The sequence below is a fragment of the Chinchilla lanigera genome, unplaced genomic scaffold (genome assembly GCF_000276665.1).
Source record: "Chinchilla lanigera isolate Chin_1 unplaced genomic scaffold, ChiLan1.0 scaffold00152, whole genome shotgun sequence".
NCBI classification, from domain to species: domain Eukaryota; kingdom Metazoa; phylum Chordata; class Mammalia; order Rodentia; family Chinchillidae; genus Chinchilla; species Chinchilla lanigera.
This window is the reverse complement of record NW_004955553.1, coordinates 677,408-689,504: the sequence shown is the minus strand read 5'-3', so window position 1 is coordinate 689,504 and position 12,097 is coordinate 677,408. Positions and strand designations below refer to the sequence as shown.

General features: G+C 47.6%; 1 long non-coding RNA gene across 1 annotated transcript; it reads left to right on the top strand.

Moving 5' to 3' along the window:
- The first annotated feature begins 4,506 nt into the window (after nt 1-4,506).
- LOC106147394 lies at nt 4,507-11,061 on the top strand. Its single transcript, XR_001232279.1, has 3 exons — nt 4,507-4,607; nt 10,167-10,260; nt 10,845-11,061. It is a non-coding gene; the product is annotated as an uncharacterized LOC106147394 (long non-coding RNA).
- The last annotated feature ends 1,036 nt before the right edge of the window (nt 11,062-12,097 follow it).

Genomic DNA, 12,097 nt, shown 5'->3' with positions numbered 1-12,097 from the left:
AAGACAAGAAGATAGCTGAGAGCCCTGGGCTACAACTGTCAGGCACTGTCACCCTCATCACTGTCACTGGGCTGGGCCTCCACAGCTCCTATCTCCTAACATACCCACAGCTTTCACCTTTCTCTCTCACGCTCTCTCTCTGCACACAAGCCTCCACTCCCACTTTCCCTAAAGCAGATTTGCATTGGAAATACCAAACCCCTTTCTGAGTCCTTTCTGGACTAGCACACAGGGGCCCTGCCCTCTCTCGGCTACCAGTGTTGGTTGAGGAACACATCTGCCAGCCAAGTGGGTTTAGGAAGGGAATTTGCAAATTGGAATCCTAATGCATTCCAAATAGAAGTAATTTTTGCAGTTCTGTCTGTTTGGGCAGAATTCTGCAGCCACTTCCTCCAGGGTGGGGCTGGGTGCAAGGGCAAGGTCATTGATTGACACTGGTTTCTAGTCCCATCACAGTGCTGAACTGCTGAGGTGGGAGTCACCTTCAAGGTCACTGGCAGCTCCTATGGGTTCTGCTCAGGTGGCCTGAAGATCCTGGCCATAATCTGAGGCTTTTCCTGCAAGTTGTTTCCAGGTTCTGTTTCCAGGCTCCAAGCCCATTCCCAGTTGTCTGCTTATGAAACGTTCTGCCTGGTCCCTTCAAAAGGACTCTCAGAGCATGACTCCAAGCCCAGCCAGTGTCAACTGTGCCCAGCCCTCTGTGCCTCAGCTGCCTCTGATCTCTTTTGTCCACCATGAAATGTGCCAGGACCAGGGTTCCTTCCTCCTCCCAGGAAACCTGAGGCTCCAGAAAGCCCCTTCCCCTTTGTGTAGGCCCTAAGACCTCAGAATTGTCTGTCTCAATATTGTCAATACCCCTGTAGCCGCAGAAGATCCCGAGATGGGCATATCAGAGACCGGCAGCTGGAGGGAGCACAGCCTGGGCCTGCCCAGCCCGTCGGGCTGAGTGTGCTGAACTGACCGGCTCCACTAACTCTCTGCCTTCCTTCTCTGCCGCTTGGGCAGGATCTTGGTGTGCAGAGGAGGCAGGAGGCTGCCCGTGTCACTGGTGATTAAAAGGCCCTCTCAACAACATCAGGCTTGTGCCGAGAGCCAGCTGAGGCTTCATTAATTGCTCTGGTCCCCAGGAGCCTCGTCAGCTCAGCCAGGAGCCCCATCGACTGCCATTCTCCCCCTTAAGCAAGGTTTAGCCAGAGAAGCCAGAGAGACACAGGTCTGGGGAAGGGACTGACCCCTAAGGATCAGATTTCTCTTCCTGCCCCACAATACACCCCCCAACTACACACACGCACACACACAGAGTACACATAAACACATTTTCCCATAAAAAAATAGAGACTTGTAGTCATGGGAATCTGCATCCCTGTCTGCCTGGGACGCCTCCTATTATTTCTATTGTTCTGGTATGGCTATTAATAGTACCACTTCTTACTCTGGGTGATGTCATACATGGTCACCTACCTAAAGGAGCTAAGGAGAGGGATAGAGGGAGCGCACCCTGGGAGATGGAGCAGAGGAGCCAGTCCTATCAGCTTTGCCCTCTGTCCAGATTCTGTGTTCTGTACAGGGCCCCTCAGGGAATGGGTAGCAGATTGCTGTATCCGCCCAACTCAAGTGACAATGGTCCTCATGTCAAATTCAGGGACACGAACCACATGACACTCTGATTTGAAGTCTCACCATGTAGTGAAAACCCTTAACTTTGGGGCAAGGTGAATGATCATCTCTGCTATTATAAATCACTCAACATTTCTTATCAAGCTATCCACATAGCTGCTACACATTTATCTGTGTGGATGAATCAATTGTAAAATGTAAGTCCCCAGGGAAGATGTGGAAAAAGGTTTCATCTTGGATGTCAGCCCTGGATCTGACTGTTAGTAGCTGCTGCTGGGTGGTAGTGTTAAGCAGGATTCTGAGGCCGTATCCCATTTGAACGTCAGAAGAGCACATACTGCATCTGCTTGCAGTATGGGACCTGGACTTGTGAGATCCTTGCCTGCTATTTGCCCCTCTTGCCCCAGTGGGTACCAAGTGTCATGGAGTTTCTTTCTGTGCAGTGTCCTATTTGCTGTATCTTCATGAATGACACTGGGGACATTCTGCAATGCCCACAGCGTTCTTTCTCCAACTGCAGCATAGCCTGACTACAAACAGGGAACCGTGCCGGCTGCCTGTCCTTGAGAAGAAAATTGGATAAGTCTGGGACCAAGAGATAGCCTGGTTAGGCAAGATGCCTTTTCAGATTAGCATCAGCTCCAGGAGAAACTGTCTGCCCCAGCCTGGTGCTGAGCAGGGCTGTGACACCTCTGGCTGATACTTGGATACTTTGACATCCTGCCCATCACTCTTCTGTCTTCTTCCTTCCAGACCTCAGCCCTTGCCTCTAAGGCAGGACATGGGGAAGCTGGCTCCACCCTCGGCTCTCAGAGCCTCACACCCAGCCTGCTTATTTGAGACAATTCTGTGCAGGGGTCAAGAGATGGTGACACATATGACTCCTTTGCTGACAGTCCAAGGCTGCTTTTCAGTGACAGGTGTGTCTTTGAGGCCTGATCAACCTCTTCACTCGCAACCACCCAATCCGGGCAGGATGTGGTGCTGTCAGGTATGCAAGGAAGTGTGTGCAAGCAGGGCCATCTGTCCAAATGAGAACAGACTCCCTCCCAGACTTCCCAAGGTCACAAAGCCTAAGGTATCTGCAGCTCAGGCTGAAGGGTTTATTCTCTGTGTGTGCTCTTTCCCTGGTTCTTTCACATCAAGCTGCCCTTGCTCTCAATCCAACAGGGACAGTCCTCCCTGCTGGCCAGCCCTGTTATGCTCCACAAAGGTGCAGAGCTGAGCTCATGATGGGCATCCAAGGCATGGGTTCCCAGGGCCCTTGCAGAATCCAAAATCTGCAGATGCTCAAGTGCTGTAGAGAAAATCGCAGTGTTTGCAGATAACCTATGCCATCCTCCTGTACATTTTAAATCGTCTCTAGACACTTATAACACCTCATACAATCTAAATGCTATGTAAACACTGTTATACTGTATTGTTTAGGGGATAATGACAAGAAAAAACTCTGTATTTATTTTGTACAGACACAATTTCTTGAAAATACTTTCCATCCATGGTCTGTTAAATCTACAAACTACAGTATCAATTGAGTTACTATTTGCCAAGCTTGTTCATCCAGGCACATGAGATCAGGGGGAACTTTTAGGGGGTGGAAAGAAAGGCACTGGGCTTGACTATCATGCTGTGTAACGAAAGGCTGATTCCCACCATGCTGGGACTGCACCATGGCTGATGTCACATGGCCCAGGAAACACTCACACTGGCAGAATTATGAGGCTAAGGGATTCTAGACAGCAGAAGTCCCAGCGATGGAATAAACTGTGCCTGCATGGCTGGCTGAGGTTAAACCTACTGTAGTACCCTCCACTTTCCCCTTAGACTTTGTCTTAATACAGACTTAAATAATGTCAAAATTAGCTATCTAAATTCTGCCTCCATCTCTGACTCTGGAATGGAGTGAAAAAGCATGGCTCCAATAAGGAAAGAGGGTCTCCTTTGAGAGAGGTAGCAGGGACAGAGGAGCACGTCTCCAGTGCCTGTGGGATACACCTTGCACAAAGAAGGTAACACGTCTTTCCAGGACTCAGTTACAGTCACAGCCCATCAAGAGCACATCCGCTGAGTGTTCCATGTGCTTACGGCGTTCTACAGCATCTTTCCCATTTTGAGACCTCAAAACACCTGAGATTCTTGCTGTTTAAACTGCTCTCGGACAAACTGTAAACCCACAGGGGCTGGTGTTTGCTAGTGCTGGTGTCAGTTCAGGATCACCACAAAGCAGGTCCAGAGAGGAGGATCTAGTGCACCTTTAGGGATGCAGGACCACACGGGGGAGGTAGGAGGTGATCCATGGCCAAGCAGGTGGCCCAGAAGGTCAGGCCATCCAGCCAGCTCCCAGAGGGTAGCTAGGACCTAAACAGATGCCTCTGAGTCCTCTCAGTTGGGGTACTTTTACCCCTTCAATGCCAGTGAGGCTGCTCCAGAGGAGAGTGCTCATTCCTCACTCCTGCAAAGCTAACCTTTACAACTTCAGAGAAAGCCCTCAGGCAAAGAGAAGGAGACCTGGCAGGTAGAAGGCAACGGGAGCATGGGAGCCCTGAGGCCACAGAATATGGCGGGTAGTGATGATAGTGCCCTCCCTTCCTCTGACCCTGCCGTGTGCCCTCTCCTGCTCTATGAACAGCTGGGAGACAGCAAACGGGTGCAGAGCTTGTTGCTCAGTCCCAGCTGCCTTTGAGCCCTTCCGGTGTCCTTCATCTTATTGCCACCTGGCCTGAAGAAGCCTTGCTGGACCTGGGGCAATCATTCGCTTCTAGAAACGTCTTGGAAGTCCCTAAATCCATACCCAGAATGCAAGTGCCCCGGGGCTGGAGACAATTAGATGTGATTACAAAAGGGCCTCCGTGTCCTTTTCTTTCTGCAGCAGATGTTCCTGTCATGTGGTCTGAAGAAGTCCAGATGTGTTTGCTCAGGATGCGGAGCCGGTGCCTCCCAGGAGCAGGGAGGAAAGAGGAGTTACTCAAGAGCAGCTGCTACACGAAGAGGTGGGTGCAAAGCAGGGCTGGGCTGGCAGCTATAGGGTAGACGAGTTATCTGCAGAGAGGAGCTAGATCCAGGCATAGTCCAGGGTTTGGACCTGGGATAGTGCCGAATCACAGACCTCTGTGCTAAGGACTGGACAGTCCAGCCTTTGGCCCTGAGCCAGAGCACAGCACGCTGTGGTTTGCCCTAGATGGTGAGCCCCATGACAGCAGGCATCTTCTTGCTGGCTGCTGCATCTGGAACACAGAGCATGGTGCAAACGGTATATCGGGGGAGCAAAGGAAGAAGACAGGCAGATAAGCGGGGTAGCAAAAAGACAGCACACCGCATCCTAGCACTAGATGAGGGACCAGAAGTGGGATCATGTGAGGAGTCCCTAGGACAAAGGAGAGGTGTCAGGGGGAAGGGTAGTTGTAACCCTTCCCCCATGTCCCTCCAGGTCTCTCCAGCTCAGTCAACAACACTTCACTGCCCTAACTCCCGAGCTACAAACTCTGACCCTCCTTCACTCTTCTCTTCCCATCAGGCACAAGACACTCCTTTGTTGTCACCATGGTCCTCACCGCAGTTGTATGCGTTGTGCACCAGCCTCCAGTCTCTCCCACCCCCGCGCAGTCTTTCTTATGCTCTTCTCTGCGCTCCACCCATAACATGTGCATTTGTCTTCAGCTATGTCCTCTGTCTTCCCTCCCAGGAGAAGGGAAGTCCCCTGTGTCGGCGGCCTCTGTCTCTGCTGGCCTCTCTTGCCCTGTCCCCAAAGGGTGCTTGGTACAGGCTCAATAAGTAGGTGTCAAATTAATTCCATGTGAGGACTTAAGACCCCGTAGATATTAGTCTGCTATGGCTTTGTCTTATCCTCAAAGGGTGCTTGTCCCCAAAGGGTGCTTGGTACAGGCTCAATAAGTAGGTGTCAAATTAATTCCAGGTGAGGACTTAAGACCCCGTAGATATTAGTCTGCTATGGCTTTGTCTTATCCTCAAGGTCCTATAGCAATCTCCAATATTTTCCCCAAAGGTAGAGGGAGAAATAAGCCTATAATACGAGAAGAAAATCTCAGTTATGAGAAGGAACATGAGGGAAGGGTTAGAGCCACTTCACTGTCTTGTGTAATCTTCATGGTGTCCAGCCCGGGGCACCGGGCTCTGGACACTTTCCTGGAGTGGAAGTGAGTCGCTGGGGTCCCCTCCTCACACCCCAGGCAGGCCCTTCCTTCCCCCACATCTCCTTGGTTCCTTAGCTCTAAATCAATGCATGTGGCTACCTAGTTCTACCTCATACCTCTGGATCCATGTTCTGACATACAACAGCTGTTCAATGTCTAATGGTGAATGAATGAATGAGTGAGAAAGACAAAGCAGGTTGGTGAACCCCAACCAAAATTGGTGGAAACTTCCAGCTGGGTACATCCGTCACCCAAAGTCAGGTGAGAATGAATAACCCGGAGGAAAAACACATTCCACGCAGGCTAAAAGGAGAGGGAGACGTGCACATGGAGGGCACACGTGGATACCTAGATCAGCCAGAGCAGACCGCTAGCATAGCTAGGGCAGCTGCTCAGAACCAGAGGGGCAGGAATGCACAAGCCATCCAGCAAGCTGCCAGAGCCCTGGCAGGCCCAATTCAAGCAGAGCCCTAACGCCGCTCCATTGCAATCTGTGTTTATGGGCTCGTAATCAAATGGAAACTGAAAGTTTCTCATGAGGATCATCTGTCAAAATCGTGTGGTGTCCAGGTCCCACACAGGGAGGCTGGGTTATAAATACCACGCTGTGCTCTAGCTCTGCTCCATCTCCAGGGACTCGTGGGTCATTTTTCAACCCAGCACTAATCTGAGGAGCTCGATCTTCAATCAGACCCTATGTCTAACAGGTCGGGTATTTGGGATACTGATTGTCCCCTGTAGGATCAGGAAGGTAAAAACGATCACAGGAGATGAATCCATGAGCCAAGCTCACATTTCCTATAAGCCAAGCAGCACCTGCATCCTGGACCCAACTTAGCAACTGCTGTCCCCAGGGGCAGACAGCTCCAGGCACCCACTTACAGCCTGTTGCAACTAGAATGGGCACCAAAGGATCTGTGACACAACTACTGCGTTGAAACAATGGTTTTCCTAATTACAAAGGGAGCTCAATGCAGTCAAAGTGAAAAATCTAAAAGCACAAGAAAAAAGAAAAACTGCTTGTAATTCCATCATGTGAGGAAAACTCTTTAACATTTTTTGGTATATAGATTTCCAGCCTTCTTGCTCTCTCCTCTCAGTATTTTTTCTTTACTAAACATGCCATGTTGCATATACTGCATCCTAGCCTGTTGTACTTACCCCGCCACACCACTGACTGTCACATTCTGATCATTATCTTTCCTAGAGCACAATTTTTAATTGTTAAAGCCATATTGATTTTCTTGGTCAGTCCCTTCTCTTGAACAATTGGTTTGTTTCCATTTCTTCAATATTATAAGAGATGCTGAAGAACATATTGTACGTGGATCTTTGTACAAATTGGATCATTTCCTTGAGATAAATTTGTAGGAGGGAAATTGTGCTGGGTCAAAGAATATGGATATTTTTTTTAAAAGGATCTTTTGATCCTTCTTACACTGTCTCTTATATTCTCTGCTATCAAAAAGACTCAGATCTTTTTGGAATAATTTTGTCTGGAGACCAATTTAGAGTAATAGCAGAGTAAGGAAAGTAACTTATTGTTTGTCATAGATGTGGATAAGACAGTCCATCTCTCTGCTTACACTGGCTGTTTTCAGAATCGTCGTTTATCTCCTTTGGCCATCTACAGCAGATCTGGAGACAGGGTTATGAGCTGGAGTAGTAATTCCTCTTAGGAAATGATCTCTGAGCCCTCAAACTCCTAACTTTATTGGAACTTTAGAATACATTGAAAGTACTCTTTGCAGTTTAAGACTTTTGACCTGAACCCAGAGACTTAGTTGGGTGGTCCTGGGTGGGGAGGTCAAGTAGAAGGGGGAGATCAAGTAGAAGCAGGAGGTCAAGTAGAAGGCAGAGAAGATGGGTAGGCTGGCTTAGCTGGCAAAGGCTATTAGGAGAAAGGCAATTAGAAGGGTTGGAAGGAGTAATTAGAGGAGAAAATATTCTGAATTGGCCTGAGTGGTGCATTTAAATGTACCTAAAATGTCAGGGGACAGTAACTTCCCTGTGCTTATGGCTAATTAATCTCCATTCATCTGTTCTTTGTACAAACTCATACAACCACCCTGAGGCTACTCAGAACTTTCTCTTGAGGGACGTACATCAGGGTACCCATCGGGGTGAGGCCAATCTTTGGGAAAAGAGTGGACAACATTGACTTCGGGAGTCTTCCACCTCTCTGACAATGACTTGCTTCTTTCCAACCCCAACAAGAGAGGTCTGAGGTCCCAGTCTCAGCTGTTAATTCACTGTGCAATCTCAGAGAACCTACTAAACCTTTCTGGTCCTCTGGTGTGGACAGTGGAAAAAAGATACTTCATTTCTTGTTGATTTGCATTTGAGATGCTCAATAAATGCAAAAGTGCCCAGCACATAGTTTTGTTCATAATAGATGCTCCTTTGACATTATTTACAATTTTTCCAACCTACAAATCCAGGATCCCATCTCTCAGAGGGCTGAAAAGCTCTCACCACAGCCCAGGCTGGTCACTTGGAAAAGCTTGGCTGTAGAATGCTAAATGTTGGGGATCTTCTAGGAATTTACCTTAAGTAAATAATCATAGATTTAGCTGCAAAATTATTCTTGGTGATACTGTTTATAATTCCTGAGCATTGGATGCATTCTAAATATCAAGCTCTAGAATACTAAATAAAATATAAAACTGGAATAGAACGAAACACTATCAATATGAATTTCAATCCACGAGGTAAAAAAATTATAATCTCAGTTTTGGTATCCACTTGCATTTCTTTATTTAGTGAATTGCTAGACATCTTTTTTTTAATGGACTTGTGCTCTTTAATGTACACTTCCCAGCCATGTCACATGTACATTGGTGTACTTGGGTATATTACTCCTTTCTTATGAGTTGTCCGAGTGCTTTATAAATTAATGAACAGACTTCCCATCTGCAATTCGTGCTATTAATATTTTTACCATTAACCTCATGTCTTTTGATCACAATTGCCCCCTATTCATTTTTTCCCCACAAAAAGTTTTAATTTTCTTCAGCCAGATGAATCAATCTTTTCCTACACATTTAAATTCTGGATTTTTTCCCCTACTTTGAAAACTGGTTTCCAACTCCAACGTCATAAATATATTTATTCCAATTTCACCCATTATTTTTATTGCTTCATTTTTCAAACATTTTAATCCTTGATCCATCTGGACTGCATTTTGATATAAGGAGTTATGTAGGAATCAAGTTGTTTTTTTTTCTTCCAAAGGAGTTAGCCCGTTGTCCCAAACCACTTATTGGATAATCCCCCTTTTAGACAAATCCTTTCAATAAATCCTTTTTTAAGAGGGTCACAGAACACTTTGAGAATTTGATGAAGGCTATGGAACCCCCTTCCCAAGAAAGGATATATACACATAATTCACACTGCATTTCACAATCTCCATGACACCCTGGACCTCCTGAAGCATGTGCGCTAATGCTAAAGGATCTGCAATCTCCAGATAAAACCCCTTACCTTCATTTGAAAGAAAGGGTCACTGAGGAATCATTCTATAGAAAAGAAAATGCTCAAATACTCCCAAAACCTTCTCCAAGCAGAAGGGCCCCAGCCAACCCTCTGCCCCACTGGACAACTCTCCTAAACTTCACCCTATTAGATGCCCAGATGTGACCCCATCCCCCAGCTTGGAACTTCTGCAGCCCCCAACCTCAGGTCCACTCTATGCTCTGCATCCAGGAATATCCCTGTCCCAGCTCTGTTCCTTCCTTTCTTCTTAGACAGCCAGAACATGGGTCTGAGACTCATGGACCGTGTCCACCTCAGTGGAGGAGAAGTTTCCTGCAAAGGGGCTTTGTCGAGGCACCCTCTGCCCTCTCTGCTCAGAAATCCAACTCAGTTCAACAAACATGAACTTTGTATCTACTAAGCTCAGTCACCATGAAGGGATGGGGCGGGTAATGGGTTCTGCATCCAGTTCCTACTCTTGAGCAGCCAGAGTCTCGTTCCTGGAGATGGACAACTGTGGCAGGGACCCTAGCTTGTGTCAGCTCAGAGTCCACTGCTAAATTTCCAGGGATATCATAAGCAGTTGTGAAAGCATCAATAGCTTGAAATCACCACCACTGGGATATTTATACCAGGGAAATTAGCAAATCCCACAACTCAGGTATTTTCCAGGGGGTGAAGTGGGAACTGCAACTGTGTGATCTCTCCATCCCCTCTGATCCCCAGTTCTGTACCCCTCAGTAGGACAATAATCATACCTACACACAGTACTGTCACAAGAATAAAAGGAGACCATCTACGCATGTCTATTGCTCAGTGCATGCATGAAGGAGGTGCCTCACCAGTCACAGCTCTGGTCCTTTCCCTAGTGTGACAACATTATCACACCTATGACATTAACACAGGATATCTGTTGTACTGCAGCAGTACTGGAGTGGGGATGAGGACGTGGTCAACTCTGCTTGGGGACAGGGCAACCGACCGTGTAGGATGAGACAGATGCCACCAAGCAGACAAGGTAAACCGGATGAACTGGGAAAGGAGTGGTGCTGGGGAGCAGGGCTGGTGTGTGCAGAGGAGGGAGCTGGGGAGCAGCTTGCAGAGCAATCTGGAGTGGTGGCCTTATGGGGCCAGCAGCAGAGGGGCTGGGGATAGGATGTCTAAAGCCTCTGTCCTGTACCAGTCTCCAGGATGACCCACTGTCCCCAAAACAGTAGTGTAACCCAGAAGTTACCCACCAGGAAGGGTCACTGTTGAACCCAAGCACCAAGCCATAAGGCACAGGTCCACAAGCCTCTCCCCAGGATTCTGGAATATACGTCCAGGTATCCCTGAGGCCCCCAGTGGTGGCCTTCCCTACCCTATCCCTTCCAGCCCCTTCAGGATGAGACAGGCCATGTTTCAGTGTCACACTCATTCTCCCCTGCACACTTTTCTCCACCCTCCAAGGGCTGGGATAAAATGCTATGGCAACTCGGGGCATGACAGGGAAAAAGTCATGAGTGGCTCTTCCATTAGTCCACTGATCCCATTGACCCCTCAAGTTCAGTCATCCTCCTGCCAGGCACTGGAAGCCAATGTCATTCTGCTCCTGGCCAGCAGGGGTCGCTTCTTCCGTGTGTCCCTGAACTTCCCGGATGTCGCCTCCTCTCCTGCTCATCTCCATCCTTATCTTCCTGTGGAACAGCCCACGACCCACCCACCAGGATATCACCCTCAAGGAATCAAGCCAGGATGATGGACAGACTGCACACTGGTGCAGCTTCTTCCTGGAAGCCTAGCTGCTGCCCCTTTGCCCAGTAGCTGTTAGGGTCTGCAGGTAGAGTTAGAGCATTGTCGTGCTATTAAAAAATATGCTTAAATAATATTAAGTGAACATATTCAATGCCGTCGTGATTACCGCTTAATACAGTCAGGGAGAATGAAGGCAGATTGGCCCCTCTGCTGCACCTTGGTCATCCCAAGGAGAACTAAGAATAAGATGGATAGAAATCAGCTTCTTTTCTTCTGCTAGAGGAACAAGAATGGGTCAGGATATTTAAATAACGGCCAGCATGTCGGCAGCTGCACTTTTGTGCCTGTGGCATAGTGGAGCCCAGCATAGTGGAGCCCAGCCCTTTCCCCGACCTTGAGACCAGTCGCCAACACACATCCATTCCAACACAGGACCCTGGGGACTCTCCGCCTGTTTATTTAGAATTTGAGGTGTCTGGATTCACTTTTCAGGGTGTGGAACCAGTTGTGAGAAACTGCTGACCTGGGCGCAAGACACAGGGCAGTGCATTAAATCTGTACAGAACATTTTTCACTACTGAGGAACTGGAGTTAACTACATAATGTGCTAAATCAGGTAGCACCATATATGAGAGTCTGGTGTCGATGATAACATAAGTGCCAAAGGACTCTGAAAAAATTCAGAAAACAACAGAATAATCAAAGAAATTATATGTACTAAGGAATTCTATCCACAAACTGAGAAGGTAGTCATTATCCTATTTCACAAGTAGAACAACCCTCAGTTCAACATAGAGAACCCAAAATCATTCAGAGCAGGGACTAGGCACCCACAGAATTTGAAGTCAAGAGACCTTGGGTAGGAATGATGCACGACCTTAGACAAGATGCTGACAGCTCTGTGCCTCCTTTTCCACATCAGGAAAATGGAGATCATTGTGTTTACTCTGTTTGGCTACTGTGAAAAAGAACAGCAACAACATACAAGGTGTGATGGAAAACTACAGTGAGTGTTTACATTTTAAAAATTCATTACAGTAAAAGATATGTTACCATTAATCATCCTCACTTTGAACACACTTACACCATTGTTCCTGTCACTTCCTGAAACAGTTCTACAA